The sequence below is a fragment of the Ambystoma mexicanum genome, chromosome 4q (assembly GCF_040938575.1).
Source record: "Ambystoma mexicanum isolate Mex_15411 chromosome 4q, UKY_AmexF1_1, whole genome shotgun sequence".
NCBI lineage: Eukaryota > Metazoa > Chordata > Amphibia > Caudata > Ambystomatidae > Ambystoma > Ambystoma mexicanum.
In genome coordinates, this window is record NC_090928.1 from 719,862,521 (window position 1) to 719,878,169 (window position 15,649).

Consider the following 15,649-nt stretch of genomic DNA (forward strand, 5'->3'; position numbering starts at 1 on the left):
AGAGGCCTGAATCCACAAGCTGAATCCTCTTCAGCAGGCCTCAAAACCAACCAAACTATTCAACCGGGCGAGCTGTTTGAATTCTTTGCCTAGAACTTTTGCAAGAACCTGTAGCAGTATCCAGAAAGCAGTGCTGTATCCGGAACCAGAGAGAACCAGAGACCAGATCGCTGTGAAGAACTGCTAGCAGAAGTCCAGCCAATCCTGACCCGATCGGTGACAAAGTCGCATTCCTGTCCAAAATCTAGTGTGAGTACCCAGCTAGCACTGTGCCAAAACCAATCTCTTAGTTTAAAAATAATCAAATCCAAACTATTTTAGCCTATTAGAACTGCCTCCTAAAATCGTGTCATTCTGTCATTTTTAAACCTGAAAACTGTCATTCTGAGCTTTAAAATTTCAAATCCGAAAAACTACCTTTACTAAATCGGTCGTATCTCAGGAACTGTTTGTGCTAGGAGCGAGTTTTAACTGTCATCTTCCTACTCCTTCCTATTCCTTATAGTGCCTCCGTAATTGCGCTCGACGCACGCGACTAAATTTTCTGCGATTTGACATTTTGCTTAATTTCAGCCACGTGTAAAAATATTTGTCCTTGCTTTCCTTGCTGAAATTCGTGTGCAACCTGACAATCATTCATAGAGCATTGCTAAAGTGATCCTGAATTAATTTAAGTATCTCTCACTCACCCTGAACCTCCTATAGGGAATTAAAAGCCTTTTTCGCATATTTTTCACTTAATTGCAACCACATCAAAGGATTTTGCCTGTGTTTAAAACTTCTACCTGTTTTCCTCTAAGTTTGCTAGGGGGGAACTGAATTATATTTGATTGCATTCCTGAGAACTGTGTGCTCTCCTTTTCATCTCCTTACACTGCATAGGGGGAGGGAGTGAATTGTTCAAGAAAAAGTGATCATATTATCTTTTGGTTGAAATCATATCAAGGTTATTTCTGTGTTGCATTCTGTCTCACCTTGCCTTTCCTTGAACCATATAAAGCATTCTCTGCCACCTTATTCTTCTGTTCCTATTTATAAGTAACCAAGTACTGTGCTACTGTATGATTACCTATTGCGGATTACTGCTCATATTCACAAGTGTACTATCAAACATTAATTTATTATAAAAGTGTGATATATATCTATATTGTTCAATTTTCAAATAAACCTTTTAAATTTGCAAAACAAACCTACTTCTTGGCTCAGCGGGGTCGGGGGGATTCTGAGAGAGGGGTGTTATATAAGGGTTGTCATCCAGAGTAAATGAACTGGACATAAAAATACATCAATAAGGGCTTCCATCAGCATCCCAGACTAGGCATTGACTTAGCTGTAGTGTTGAATTGAAGTCGCTTACATGTACATGCACTACGGGCAGCGTATAGGACCAGAGAGGCAGCAGGCTCAGGAGGCAAGGGTGTTGATGTCAGGGCGGAGGTTGTACTGCATTGGGCAAGGAGGCGGGCTGCCATCCTGGAGGCAACTTGCAGGGAGGCAGAGGGGTTGGAGAGATATATCTTGGAGGCCTTGCAAGCCCTCCATGAATGCCTGCCTGGGGTAAATGGATGCAGTGCTCGATGATGCCCTGGTGGAGAGTTTGACTTACATTGGAGAGGAGGAGATGGACTAACCCGCTGCCTGTGTATGTAGTTATTTAGGTGTAGGTTTCCTTTTATTTATTTTTATTTGGAGCTTACAATATGGACGTTACTCCACTTTTTCAATGTATATAATTCTTTAGGTGTAGGTTTCATTTTTTTTTTCCACCAGAGGTTTTGGACATTGCTTTCCATTTTAACTTGTATATAGTAATTTAGGCATGCTGATTTTTCTTTTTTGATAATGTACATGGACAACTTGAATTTTATTATTCAAAAGGTATGATGTTAATACTTATTGATAATATATTTTTGTTTCACTTTAATTCGTTGCTTCTTGCTGTTCTCTTGGGTGTGGGCCTGTTTGCTATTCTGTTTAGAGGCTGCGCTTCTCTTCATTGGTAGACATGTGTCTGGTTGCGCACATGTTTGTGTATTGTTGTTGCTGGAATGATTGGTGAGGGCAGGATCCACAGGCGGCTGACAGGTGGTGTGTCATCTAGATGAATGGGTGGGCACTTTCACATGTGCTGCATCACTCTGTGTTTGGCTTCACTGTGGTTGGGGTGGAGGGAGGTGAGCTGACTGTGGGAGTGTTCCATGGTCATCATCATGGCACATGTCTTTGTGTCTTTGTTAATGATGTGTACCACACATGTTGTGCATTCACCTTCACCAGCATGTGGTATCACAGAATTTCTTCTCTCAGGTGTTGGTCAACCTCTAGCACTGGGATACAGTAATGGCACTTTTTTTATATTCCACAGTGGCTGCACAATTCACCAGTCTCTGTGTGTCGTGCACTCTCTGACTGCCCTATCCTTCACCCATGCCTGGACCGGTCATGTGATAGTTCAATGACAGTTTTTTCCAACCAGCTCACTCATGCTCAAGCTGTGATACACCTGCCCATTGTTTGTGGATGTAGCACACATTGTTGGTGTCCCTTCTGGAGGGGGTGTCACGGGTGATGGGTGCTGGGTGGTGGTTTTCCTTCTGGAAGGGGCTGCCTGCAGGGGTGTCCCTTCTGGAGGGGGCTGCCTGCAGGGGGTGTCACAGGTGATGGGTGCTGGGGGTGGTGTCCCTTCTGGAGAGGGCTGCCTGCAGGGGGAGTCACAGGTGATGGGTGCTGGGGGTGGTGTCCCTTCTTGGGTGGGCTGCCTGCAGGGGGTGTCCCGTCTGGAGGGGGCTGCCTGCAGGGGGTGTCACAAGTGATGGGTGCTGGGGGTGTGTTGTCCCTTCTGGAGGGGGCTTCCTATAGGGGGTGTCACAGGTGATGGGTTCCTGGGGTGATGTCCCTTCTGGAGGGGGCTGCCTGCAGGGGGTGACACAGGTGATGGGTGCTGGGGGGTGGTGTCCATTCTGGAGGGGGCTGCCTGCAGGGGGTGTCACAGGTGATGGGTGCTGGATGGTGTTGTCCCTTCGGAGGGGGCTGCCTGCAGGGGGTGTCACAGATGATGGGTGCTGGGGGGCAGTGTCCCTTCTAGAGGGTGCTGCCTGCAGGGGGTGTCACAGGTGATGGGTGCTGGGGGTGGTGTCCCTTCAGCATGGGGGTGTCCCTTCTGGAGAGGGTTGCCTGCAGGGGGTGTCAGAGGTGATGGGTGCTGGGGGCGGTGTCCCTTCTTGGGGGGGTTGCCTGCAGGGGGTGTCCCTTTTGTAGGGGGCTACCTGCAGGGGGTGTCACAGGTGATGGGTGCTGGGGGGGTGTTGTTCCTTCTGTAGGGGGTTGCCTGCGGGGGTGTCACAGGTGATGGGTGCTGGTGGGTGGTGTCCCTTCTGGAGGGGGTGTCCCTTCTGGAGGGGGCTGCCTGCAGGGGGTGTCACAAGTGATGGGTGCTCTGAGTGGTGTCCCTTCTGGAGGGGGATGCCTGCTGGGGATGTCACAGGTGATGGGTGTTGGGGGTGGTGTCCCTTCTGGAGGGGGTTGCCTGCAGGGGGTGTCCCTTCTGGAGGGGGCTGCCTGCAGGGGGTGTCACAGGTGATGGGTGCCGGGGGGGTGTTGTCCCTTCTGGAGGGGGCTGCCTGCAGGGCGTGTCACAGATGATGGGTGCTGGGGGGCAGTGTCCCTTCTGGAGGGGGCTGCCTGCCGGGTGTGTTACAGGTGAGGGGGTTTGGGTGTGGTGTGTGTACTACAGTGGTTAATGTGCAGTGGGTGAGTATGTGGGTAGGCTGGGTGCCGAGGGTGTAGGGGGACTCAGGTTTTTGTAACGGGTGTAGCCTACACTTACGAGGGGCGAGCGATTTCGCTGGGTTGTGGCTGGGGATTGCGAGGTGTTGGCACGCGATTTCGCTGGGCTATGGCCAGGGCTTGCGTGGGAGTGCACGTGTTTTCCCTTGGGTGCGGCCAGGGATTGCGAGGTGTTGGCACCTGATTTCGCCGCGGTATGGCCTGGGCTTGCGTGGGAGGGCCCGTGTTTTCGCTGGGGTGCAGCCGGGGATTGCGAGGTGTTAGCGTGCGATTTTGGTGGGGCGCTGGATGCTGGGCCAGGGATGGCGCAGAGGCTTGCGCCTTGTTAGTCCTTTCACTTGCTTTTTGGTGTGCGTGGAGGCATGTTGGGGGCGTTCCTCGCGCAGCTTGCTATAACTTGCACAACGGTTACTGATGCCTCTTGAAATCCATGAATACTTGTGCCGCGCAAGTTTTTATCTGCACCACGGCTCGTGCAGGGTCCTTATCGGCATGCGGTCCTTGCGCCATTTCTGCACCAGATTCCATGAATCGGGCCCTATGTGTCTTCAGTGGAACAAAGACATTGGGCCTCATTACAAGTTTGGTTGTATTTTAGGGATAAATCCACCAAAATATCACCCAACAGATTTACCATTACTGCCACTTGGTCTGGCGGAATTAGCGTGATTGTCCCCATTTATGAAGTCCATAGGATGAATGTGAGACCAAGATACATGGCGGAGTGATGTAGCCAACCATGACAATAACTGTAATAAGCACACCTTAATCCCTCCTCCCCACCTATTCACTACCGTTATCTAGCCCTTTGTCTGGTGCTCCTACTCCCACTACCTACCACAGCCACGTCGCAACCCTCTTTGGCTGCCTAGACAGTCCTGTGTTCTCATTTAAAAATCTGCTGAGGAGGCCAAGGAGGGGAAGTCAGGTGCATTCCGCTCCTGGGTTGCATACAGCACTAGCACTGGAAAAAGGGACTGGTTATCAATCATTATGTAGACTGATTCAAAGTTATAGTGGGTCAACATTGTGGACACTGGACAAAAATATCAGTGTTTTTAATACAGAAACTGCAGTCTCCCACGTTTTATCTATTACACCAAGAGTACATCATAGTAACTGTGTGATAGACACAGAGCCCCGTAAATAAGCAAGGTGCATGATAAGATAATCAGTAAACTGATTGGTTATTACGACTGCACACATTAGACGTTAACATTATATAAGAGTATGTGTACAGGTCTAAATTAATAACGATACCAAATATGAAGACTTAAGACACAGTTTAGTAAATACATTGAAATTATATTTTTAGAGAATTTCAAAACAAAATTAAGTTGTGTTATATTTTTACAAGTGTCGGATCTTGAATATACATCGTGAAATATTTTAGCTAATTGAATATACACGTACTAAGCATACCTTTTCGCAGGAACAACGACTAAAAAAAGACTGAGCATAGTGAAATAAACCAAGCCTGAAGCGATGCTTCTGTGCGGGGAAGGGAGAGGGGCATTAGGTTATTCAATCTGCATGCAACTGCTGAAGCAGTTCTGCAGCCATTTAGATCACTGCTTGGATACTGGAGTGATGCGCTTTCGATTGCAGTCTATTATCAGTCCTGTTTTGCCCCCGACAGTCTTGATAAATGAAACTGCGTGCAGCTAACACACTAGCCACGGCCACCATTTCGTCTTCATTTGCCATTTAAACCGGAGAATTAGCTTCAAGATATAAAACAAGCATAGACAAAGCAAATAGTTGTGGGTTTAGTATGGGTTCTGTAAATGCATTTGTTTTCCATTCGCCATTTACCAGGAATCGATAATGTATACCCAGTTGCTACAATCACTTGCTGTGGTATTTACAGCATAGAACAGATGTTATCATAAACGAGCCGTTGCCACCAAATGCACTCCCTATTGCCAGGTGTTGCCATCAACTGATAAGTTAGTGACACCATTGACTGGGATTGCACAATATTGCCATCACATCATCAGGTATCCACATCATTTACAGATATTGTAAAGCTGAGGTGGGAAGTGAAGACAGCTGTTCACACCACAACACACCTCCTCGCTATGGCGAAACCCTGCCTCTTGGAGCATGTGCAACCTTTTACAACACACTATTTTGCACGTGGAAGTGTACGCACAACAATGTACCTTTGGGATGCTCTACTATCCAGCTATCTCCTCAGCCCTCTACCATGTACACAAAATTAGATTGCAACTGGTGTATGCGCCACCAATAAGCCAAAGGTAAAAAAACAAGCAAGTAGTGACTGATTTTCAAAATAACACGAGGTAAATATGCAGTTACTGAAATGTAGTTAATTAAAAGTTAAAGATTTTAATATTACGCCTTGAGAAATATATGTCCATATTATTTGTCTCTTTAATGTTCTACCTGTGCACCGTTATTTCATGAAACAAAATCAGTTCCTGTTACTTGACAATCAACAATGACAATCAGCTACTTCATCAATACTTCAACTGGGATGAGATGTTGAATAGCTCACAGTCAGTGCATCAGTCGTGCCCGTTTTACTAAGGGCCTCGTTATGGTCCGACCAGGAGGCAGCTCTGCAGGACATGTGTGCACTTGTGCACTACAGCATGCGGGTAGAATCCCTTGGCTAGTGTGCATTGCACAGCATCTGTCAGAGATGCAAGGGCCTTCTTGCTTCTCACAGCCTCATTAAATGGATAAGTCATTCAAATATTGGATATGAGGAGAGATTTAGAGGAAACTTAGCTCTGTCACAACAACATCCCCAGAACAGGGGGGGTGTTAGCAAACTCTCTGAAGGACATATGCATGTAAATTGCAGTGGGCACAGGTACATCAAACCTTGGAAATGAACTCCTATTCTGAAAGTGTATTGACAAGGCTGAGGTTTGACTTACTCCCATTTGCCACCGTAACTTTCAAAGGGAAGCCTTACACAATAGCTGAGCCAATCTGCATCTCTGATGGATGCAGTCTAGAGACCCGCATGCATGTCTTGTTCATTTGGAGTCTGATTCTTCGAATTAAGAAACAATCCATCCCCTTACTTAGCGATTCGGGATCCGTACGATGCAGGCTTTTGCCTGTCCTGGGAACATGAACTGGTAATGTTTTAAACTCATTCGATGCATATGAGGAACATTGTATGTTTGGTGGCATGTTCTACAATCAGTGAAGGAAACATTGTCCAAACTGAATAATTATAGATGGAAGTTGAAACTAAAATGTTGACTGGCAATCAATAACTGCTACTCTAATTTGGTAATTCGTCCATTATAAATATCCCACGTAAAGGCTCTAACTGGCCCTGCAGGTTTTCGTCCAAAGCTTCAACGAGTCCATTGCCAGTTTGGTGCAGTCTCCTGGAGGCTATGTGGGCCTGTGGTTGTGTAATTGTTCGTCAGTGTTTTTATACTAACATTTAAAAAACAATGCTATCTTCCGAGTTAGGCCCCGAAAAGGAGTAGATATAGCAGGTGTTGGAAGGCCACCAGCATGCAGAGCACAAACATAAGATGTCTGCTCGCCCTGGTTGATGACGTGCAGTGCACAACGCTAAGCCAGATACAGGTTGGTGGGAGTCTGGCAGAGCAGTGTAAACATGCACTCTCTGTGCAGGGAGAGCTCAGTAATGACGTCTAGGAAGACGGGAAGCTGAGACTGTCGAGCTTGCTACCACAATGACAGCTGGGACTCCCTATGTCCATTGTGGGAGGCAGCAGGAGACAGGGGCACAGCCACTGACTGTGAAAACACAGATGTATTAATGTATAAAGCGCTTCAAACCGGAGACCAGTCTATAAGCACAGGACCGGGATTGAAACCTGTGTTGACCTGCATTGTCTTGCTTCCAAGACAAACGTGTTGCCCCCTGGGATTCCTCCTAACTATCCTCTGGGCCCAAAATTGACTAATAGGACCCAGGCATGGTACAGCAAAGCGATACATATAAGTGTGTGCCACAGTTGGCTATTAGAGACGATGCACACATGTACAGTTGGTCAACTTGGAGAGGTTGATCACCCTCCAACGCTCTTTAGCTCTAGATTCGACTACCTTGATGCATGAGTCACTTAGGATGGGCAGCCTGTGCTGTCAACAGCCAATAAAAAAAATAGGTTCTGAAAGGCAAAAAGATTTGGAGGCAGAGATAATTTCTCTACAGGAAATGCAACTTCTTAAATAAAACCAATGTAGGCTGTGGAGCAAGAAATGTCCCCAATGATGCCTCTAATTCTTCCAAGAGATCAGGGGTAGAGGTTCTTATGTGGGGAGGGGTGCAATTTCATATCTCCGAACAAATAGTAAATGCCAATTCCAGGTTTAAAATGGTCAGAGGGTGGAAAATACGATTGTGGTAACTATAAGTGTAGGCCCCGTATGCTAGACAAAATGTATTTCTCACTGACTTTGTTATGAATGCAGTCAAATGTTCGAGGGGGGAGTTGTTGATTGATTGGCTCAATGTAGAGGGGAGTCTGATCTGGAAATATACTTGTGAATTGGGGGCAGGAGGGATCCTTATCTGATTGTTGGGGGTGATTATCGCAGCAACTGCCCCAATCTGCCCCTTTAGTGATCCACATAGGCATTTCAGACCATGCTCTGGCTTCCATGGAAGTGGTGTTGCTTCTTAAGGAACAATGACCCTTTGAAGACTGACATCCCGCATCCTGCGAGACTTAGGCTGTAGATGTGAAATAGATAGATGCTTGAGTCAGGGATGATCTGATCCATAATGGCAACAGGAACCAAGCAAGTAAATAGTATGGGACAAAATTAATGAAGTATTCTGAACAGAAATTACTCAATGTGGATGTGGTAATTGGATGCTATGGCTCAGCTGAATGTCCCTTGAATAAGAATGCAGATATGCGCTCTTCGAAACAGAAAAAGAAAATACAAATTTGGGGACAAACAGCAAAAACATCAGCATGCAAACGCAAAGTTAACACTGAGCCACATTACATACATCCAATTCTGGATGTTTGTGGCTCGCCAGTACATGATTAGAGGGGAAATTTAAGAACACTATGCAGCAGAAGGGTCTGACGAGGCAGAACAGGGGTGTTACTTAGAAAGACTAGATATGCCAGAATTTAATTGACCACAAAGGGGATGGCTGGATCATTCCATTCGCCTTAAGGAGATACTAAGGGGAATTGTGAATATATATATATATATATTATAGTGCAGCAGTCTCTGCACTATAGTTGAGTATCAAGTGCCATAGGAAACCTGAAAAATGAATTGCTAATAACTTTTGACTCGTATGAAAGATTTGCCTGACATTTTGGAAATTATTGTACCTATGGGACCCAACCAGACTGGACATTTTGGGAAAGATCCATTCAAAATAAAAAAATTATTAGGAAAACAAAAAAAAAAAGAGTTTCAAAGTGGTTCCCATTCATGTTCCCATAGAGGAAAAAGTCAAATGTTTGAACGAGCGCACAGCGGAAAACGCTGGATGGAATTGCACCGGGTACGAAACAACTGGGGCACGAAGCGTTGACATGATTTCTGGCAGGGTTCTGGGGTTATTGTGCCCAGTAGTTTTTTAAATATTTGATGGAGAAGGGGGTGCCTTCTATGCAAAATTATAGTGATATCTGCCATGGTGCTTTGCAGCAGTGAGGCTGACAGGATTTTCAGAAATGAAAAAGCAGCCATTTCTTTCCCAGAATTGTATTGCTAATACATTTTGACTTGCTGGATGGATTTGGATGAAACAGACAGTTTGTCACGTGCCCATCTCCCCCTCCCCCACAAATGCACATTTTGGAAACAATCCATTATCAAATGAAAAAGTTTTTAAAGAAAACTAAACACCACAGTTTCACAGTTTTCACCCCATGCATTGTCCAATAGAGACCAAATAAGAAACAACCCGGGCACAATTTGTAAGGAAATGAAAACGTTATTAAGAAAGCATAAAAATGCTGTTTTCTGCCTACTCGCATTAATTTTCCCATAGAGAAAAGGTACAGTTTTTGAACACCATAGTGTGAAAACCGCTTGGCAGATTTGGATCAAATAACAAACAATTTGGGCACAAAGCGTTGACTTAATTTCCTCGACTGGTTTGGGGTAAATCCATCCAGTCATTTTTTAAATATTCGAAAGAGAATGGGGTGACACCTGCGTCTTCATACATTTATATCTCTACTGGTGCTTTGAATAAAAAGAACAAAGTATTTGGACAGCTACAGTGAGGTCGGGGTGTAAAGTGGCCACAGCCGAAGGCCATGGAGATTGGACTGGAAGTGTTTTAAAATATAAAGTGGGCATGGCTAAAAGCCCTGGCTAGTGGGTCAAAACGGCTGTGACCATCTAGTTGGATGAAAGGAAACATATTGGGGGAACATGTACAGTGGACACGGCCAAAGGCTGGGCCACTAGCCAGGCCCGAAAGCCATGGATAATGTCCCGGTACGGTTTTAAAATAGAGAGTGAGCACGGCCGAAGGCCATGCTCATTAGCCAGGCCCAGTGGGCCTGAAAGACATTGATAGTGGTCACGGCTAAAGGCTGTGGCAACCCAGTGGGTGTGAAACAAACATACTGAGGGAACATATACAGTGGACACGGCTTGGTAGTGTTGTAAAATATACAGTCACAGGCCAGTGCTGAAGGCACAAATGAGAGGGGAAACATGTGCAGTGGCCATCTGTTTAGACCATGGCTAGTGGCCTGGTAGTGTTTTAAAATATAGAGTGGGCATGGCCGAAGCAGCAAATAAAAAACTATGATAGTAAAGTTAAGTTGGCCAGATGTATCACAACAAAACCCTTGAAATTCAGCGGATCTGGGAAGTCATGATAGGCACATTCCCATTGCAAAGCCCATAAGCACATACATATTATAATAGAAGGAATTCACAATCACATACAAAATGGCATTATGGGGCACATAGCATTATGGGGATGTGGGGTGAAATATAACCCCTGGATGCCTAAAATAAAGAGGCCAGAGTCACTTGTGCATGCCCACTGAAACATAAGGCCAGCTCCGACCCCTCCTGCCCAGCTAACTATCGCCCAATCTCTATCACTCCCTTCCTGGGCAAGCTCCTGGAGAACCTGTTCATCTCCCAGCTTAATCTCCATGCTGAATCTGTTGGTAGTCTTCATGACCATCAGTCTGGCTTCAGAGCTGCCAGAAGCACGGAAATTGCTCTCCTGAACATCCGTGATGACCTGCTCTCAAACCTTGACTCTAATACCCCTTGTGTTCTGATCTTGCTCGACCTCTCCTCTGCCTTTGACACTGTTAACCACACCATCCTGCTCAACCGTCTCTGTGATAACCTGGGTATCACTGGTCAAGCTCTGGCGTGGCTGTCCTCCTTCCTCTCCAATCGACCCTCCCAGGTCCAACTGGGTTCCTTCCTCTCTGAAATCTTTTTCTCTATCTGTGGTGTCCCCCAGGGATCTAACCTCTCCCCCTGGCTGTTCAACCAGTATCTTGCACTTCTCACTGCATAGCCGCTCTCTGTCGCAACTTTCAGTGCTATGTGGATGATACCCAGCTCATTTTCAGGCTACCCTCGGCCTTCTCTTCCACTTCCCTCATCTCTGACTGTCTTTCTGCTATCCAGGAATGGTGTGCCACCAACGACCTCTGCTTTAATGCCAGTAAGACTGAGATACTACTTATCAGCACACCCACTCCCTCCTTCCCTGCAGCTCTCTGGCTGGCCTCCCTTGGCCCTCGTCCTGCTCTTACCTGCACGGCAAAAAACCTCGGGGTCATCTTCGACTCCACACTCTCCTTCTCTCCTCACATCTCTGATGTCTCTAAGAAGTCACACTACCAGCTATACCTCCTCAGAGGTATCCTTCCTTTTCTCTCCTTCCCCCAGAAGCTCCCTGTCTCCAGAGCTCTGGTTCTCTCTAGGCTGGACTACTGTAACAGCCTCTATCTAAATCTTCCTGCCTCTACTCTCCGCCCTTTGCAACTCATCCAGAACAGGACTGCAAGACTTGTCCTTGGCTTCAAGCCCAGGGACCGTATCTCTCCAGGACTGAAATCACTACACTGGCTCCCAGTGGCTGCGAGGATTAAGTTCAAAACCCTATGCATTGTCCACAAGGCCTTCTGGGGCCTTGGGCCGAAATGCCTTCAACTCTCTCTTCCTAAATATCTTCCTTCTCGAGCCCTTCACTCATCCACCTCCAACTACTTCAGGGTCAGCCGCTTCTCCAAGCAACGAGCTGGTGGTAGATCTCTCACCGCAGCAGGGGCCTCCCTCTGGAACACCCTTCCTGCCTCCCTGAAACTTGAGGAGAACCATCTCCGGTTCCGGAAGCACCTCAAAACCTTCCTCTTTGCCTCCGCTTTCTCTCCCTCTCTCCCCTGCTAAAATCACTGAACCTGCACTAAATTTGCAACTGGGCCACTCACCGATCTCATGTCCTGGCCCTGCCACTCTTCCTTGCACTGCCTACATGCACTACGGGACTGTCTCTGTATCCTACAGCCCCTTCTCCCGGCACTTACCTTTGCACTTGCCACCAGCTGGCCCTATTATTTATCTCGTATTCTATTAACCATGTACCGCACTTTCCTTGCACTTGCCACCAGCTGGTCATATTATTTATCTTGTATTCTACTAACCATGTACTGCACTTCCCCTCTGCCCTGCACTTTTTCCCAGTCCCCCTACCCTTGCACTTGCGCGATCTGAATGACACCTGGCCTAGTAGGATCATTGTCTGTCTCCCTCTGTCCCCCCCGCCTCGTCGCGCCTTGAAACACTTGTGTATAGGCGCGTTACAAATGCCATATCACATCATATCATATCACAGAAATGATGCCAGACCTGAGGCCTATGGAACCAAAACAGGCCTAAAATCTAAGGAAAGAAAGTGGGCCTGACTCTAAAAAGTGGAAAGATATGCACAATGCCTTTGGGAATGAAAAAGAAAGACATGTAGCTATGATGATTTGATTCAATCCACGGAGATCTGCACTTACACATCAAGAAATAGCAGTGCACAGTATCTTCAATGCAATACAGATTGTGTTCCAAGCAGCTAAAGTAAAATGGAGTTAACTATATGTAAAATAAATAAAAGAATGTCATTTTCGTTTTTCCCTCATCCAAATTCACAGCATGCAAAGAAAAATGCTTACTAGACCTTCACATTTTAACAAGGGTTTTGCATGTAACCACCTTATATAGATATGGACAACTTAGAAGTGACACTTATACATATGCTGAAACTGTGTGCCTTATAAGATGTCATATAAAAGTGAAATTGTGTGTGAGTTTAAAAGGCAATTTGCAGCTGGGTGCATGAAAGGCCACTTCTTCAGAAATGAAACTTAACTTCCCTGAACTTTTCCCCTTGCTGTCCTGAACAGAGCGGCCTGCGTGTCATCATCAATCAAAGCCAGTACTTCACTATATAGCAAGAAATATAATGCTTTCGATGAAAAATGCAGTGGAAAACTGATAAGCCATGTCTGTTCTGGTAGCACGTGTGACCTTCAGGTCCCAGGTCCCATAAAGTAATCCACTGGTGGCTATTGGTCATTGAAGGGGGATGTGGAATCTAAACACAGACCTCTCTGCTGAAGTCACATGCCTGAAAGAGAAAAGAAACTCTGGGAGCAAGGGTAGGGGCCAGAGAGACAGAGTATATGAAACTGCAGTTTGATTAAATATGAGAAATACATTTTAATTAAAGGTAACAGTCACCCCCTTCCAACCATGCTAAAACTATTTTGGTGGGATAAATGCAACTAAAGTTATAAACGAAAATGTGATTTGGGCCTTCCCTTGATTCCAAGAGATGGGAAAGTTGGTAAAAGCATGCCAGTAGTAATTAATATGACGACTGCAAAATGCCATGATTTTCACTGATATGGTTCCTGAGTAAATGAAGGTGATTGAGGTGTTGCTGGCATGTCAGCGACCTCAATGGTTTTATTATTAAATTAAAAAAATAGCTACATTTGAAGGATGTTTAAATGTAATACCTCTATGCAGTACACTTAGCAGCAGATGTGCCAACCTGGCCGCCAGTGTGGAATACAACCAGGTCCGATACTAAAATGGTAGTTTCGAGATGGAGGTAAATCTGGCCACTTTCCCCCCATTTTCAGCACAATTACCGTGGCACAATTTGTGCCGTGGCAATTGCACCAATACTGCCTAATCGAGTCCTATAGACTCTTAAGAAATGGGGAGTAACAGCCAGACCGAGTTAGGTTAACGCTATTTGCGATGGGTGGATTACCGCCGGAATACCGCCTAACTCATGATGAGGCCCAGTATCGTTTACCCATTCAGGAAATATCTACAAATAGCCCAACACATTATTTGCGTGTAGAAACACTGAACAAACGATGTTGTGCAACACTCAGTGCCCCTAAGTATTCTCCATCACAGTCTATATAGATGTTGAGATATATATTCGAAGAGTGTGGTGCACCTTTCAAAATTAAAGTGCTCTAAACTGTTCAAATTTGTAATGCTTTTGTTTACCGTCTAAATAGGCATATTTATAAGTTTAATACCCAAAAGAAATAAAGTGCAATGTGTGGTGTTAACCAGATGATGACAAGATACAATCTCAAAATAGGCAACATATTCGTAACATTGAGGTAACAATAAAAATATAACATGTTGTCCAACTAGGCATATGTAAAGTTCTGTGCACTACATACATTTGGAATACTGATCTTTAACCCCCTAGTGGGCAAATGCATTTATCCAAACATCAGTGTGCAAATCAAAGTGCACAGTACTATGCAAATATAGCAAGTAAAGTCAACATATCCTGTTACACATTATTGAGAGCAGCCAATGCCCTAGGATTGTGTTGCCAATTTGAGATACTTCGGTTTACGTCTTTACATAGGCGCACATGTGAGTTCACTACACCATAGCAATAAGGCGTGGTTACTGTAAACCTGATGGTAAAAGAATAAAATCCCAAGATAAGCAGCACATTCATAGGCATAAAAATAACAGTTCAATTACAATATGTTGTGCAACTAACGCAGTTATAAAGTGCTATATGCCTCGTACCATAGTCATGCTGTGCTCGGCTACCCAAATGGGCAGATAATTATTCCAAGCACAAGTTTACAAATCAAAGTGCACAGTGCTGTGCAGATATAGCAAATAAATCAGAATATGCTGTTACCTAATATTAAAAGCAACCAGCACCCTACAAACACCTTCCAGACCTACTATGTACTTCTGCCTAATGTCTATGATCCCCAGAATACAAAGTTCCAGTGCGTCCAGCATGTGCAAAAAAGATGGTGCACATTTCCAACAGTGACCGGCCAAATTCCCTCTTGTAATGCATCCAACATATATATGAGAACTGGGAGTGTAATAATTAGCCATCTAAATGAAAAAGTGTTTTTCCAAAAAAGAAGACAGAAATATTAAAACCAACACCTAAACATTCAAGTGTTGCACCCATGGAAACTATATTACTAAACATAAAACACCTAAGCCAATCCTATTGGTAAGAAAGGAACAATAGAAACAGTTCCTTCCTATTCATCTTAAGAACAACTTACTGAGCTTAATAGATATTATACTGAATCCGAAACCATCAAATAAAAGAGGGCAGATCAGACGAAACTAAAGTCAACTATCCCATCATGACAATAGAGAATTCTCAGTAATATTCTGGTTAGGTTTCGGGGATTCACACAATAAATAAGCATCTTTCAAATTGTAGGTACTCTTCCAAAATATTAAACGATGTAGAACAGTCCAAAAATGTGTACAATTCTTCGTCCACATTATGGCCAATCAGATTTTTTTTTCTCTAAATCAATAATAAACCTGGTCTCTTGTTATGATAGGATATTTTATTTGT

General features: G+C 45.0%; 1 protein-coding gene across 2 annotated transcripts in view; it reads right to left on the reverse strand.

The window, feature by feature from the left end:
• PAK5 (p21 (RAC1) activated kinase 5) overlaps positions 1 to 15,649 on the reverse strand; it is a 1,510,924-nt gene that overhangs the window by 642,945 nt on the left and 852,330 nt on the right. The window lies entirely within an intron of this gene.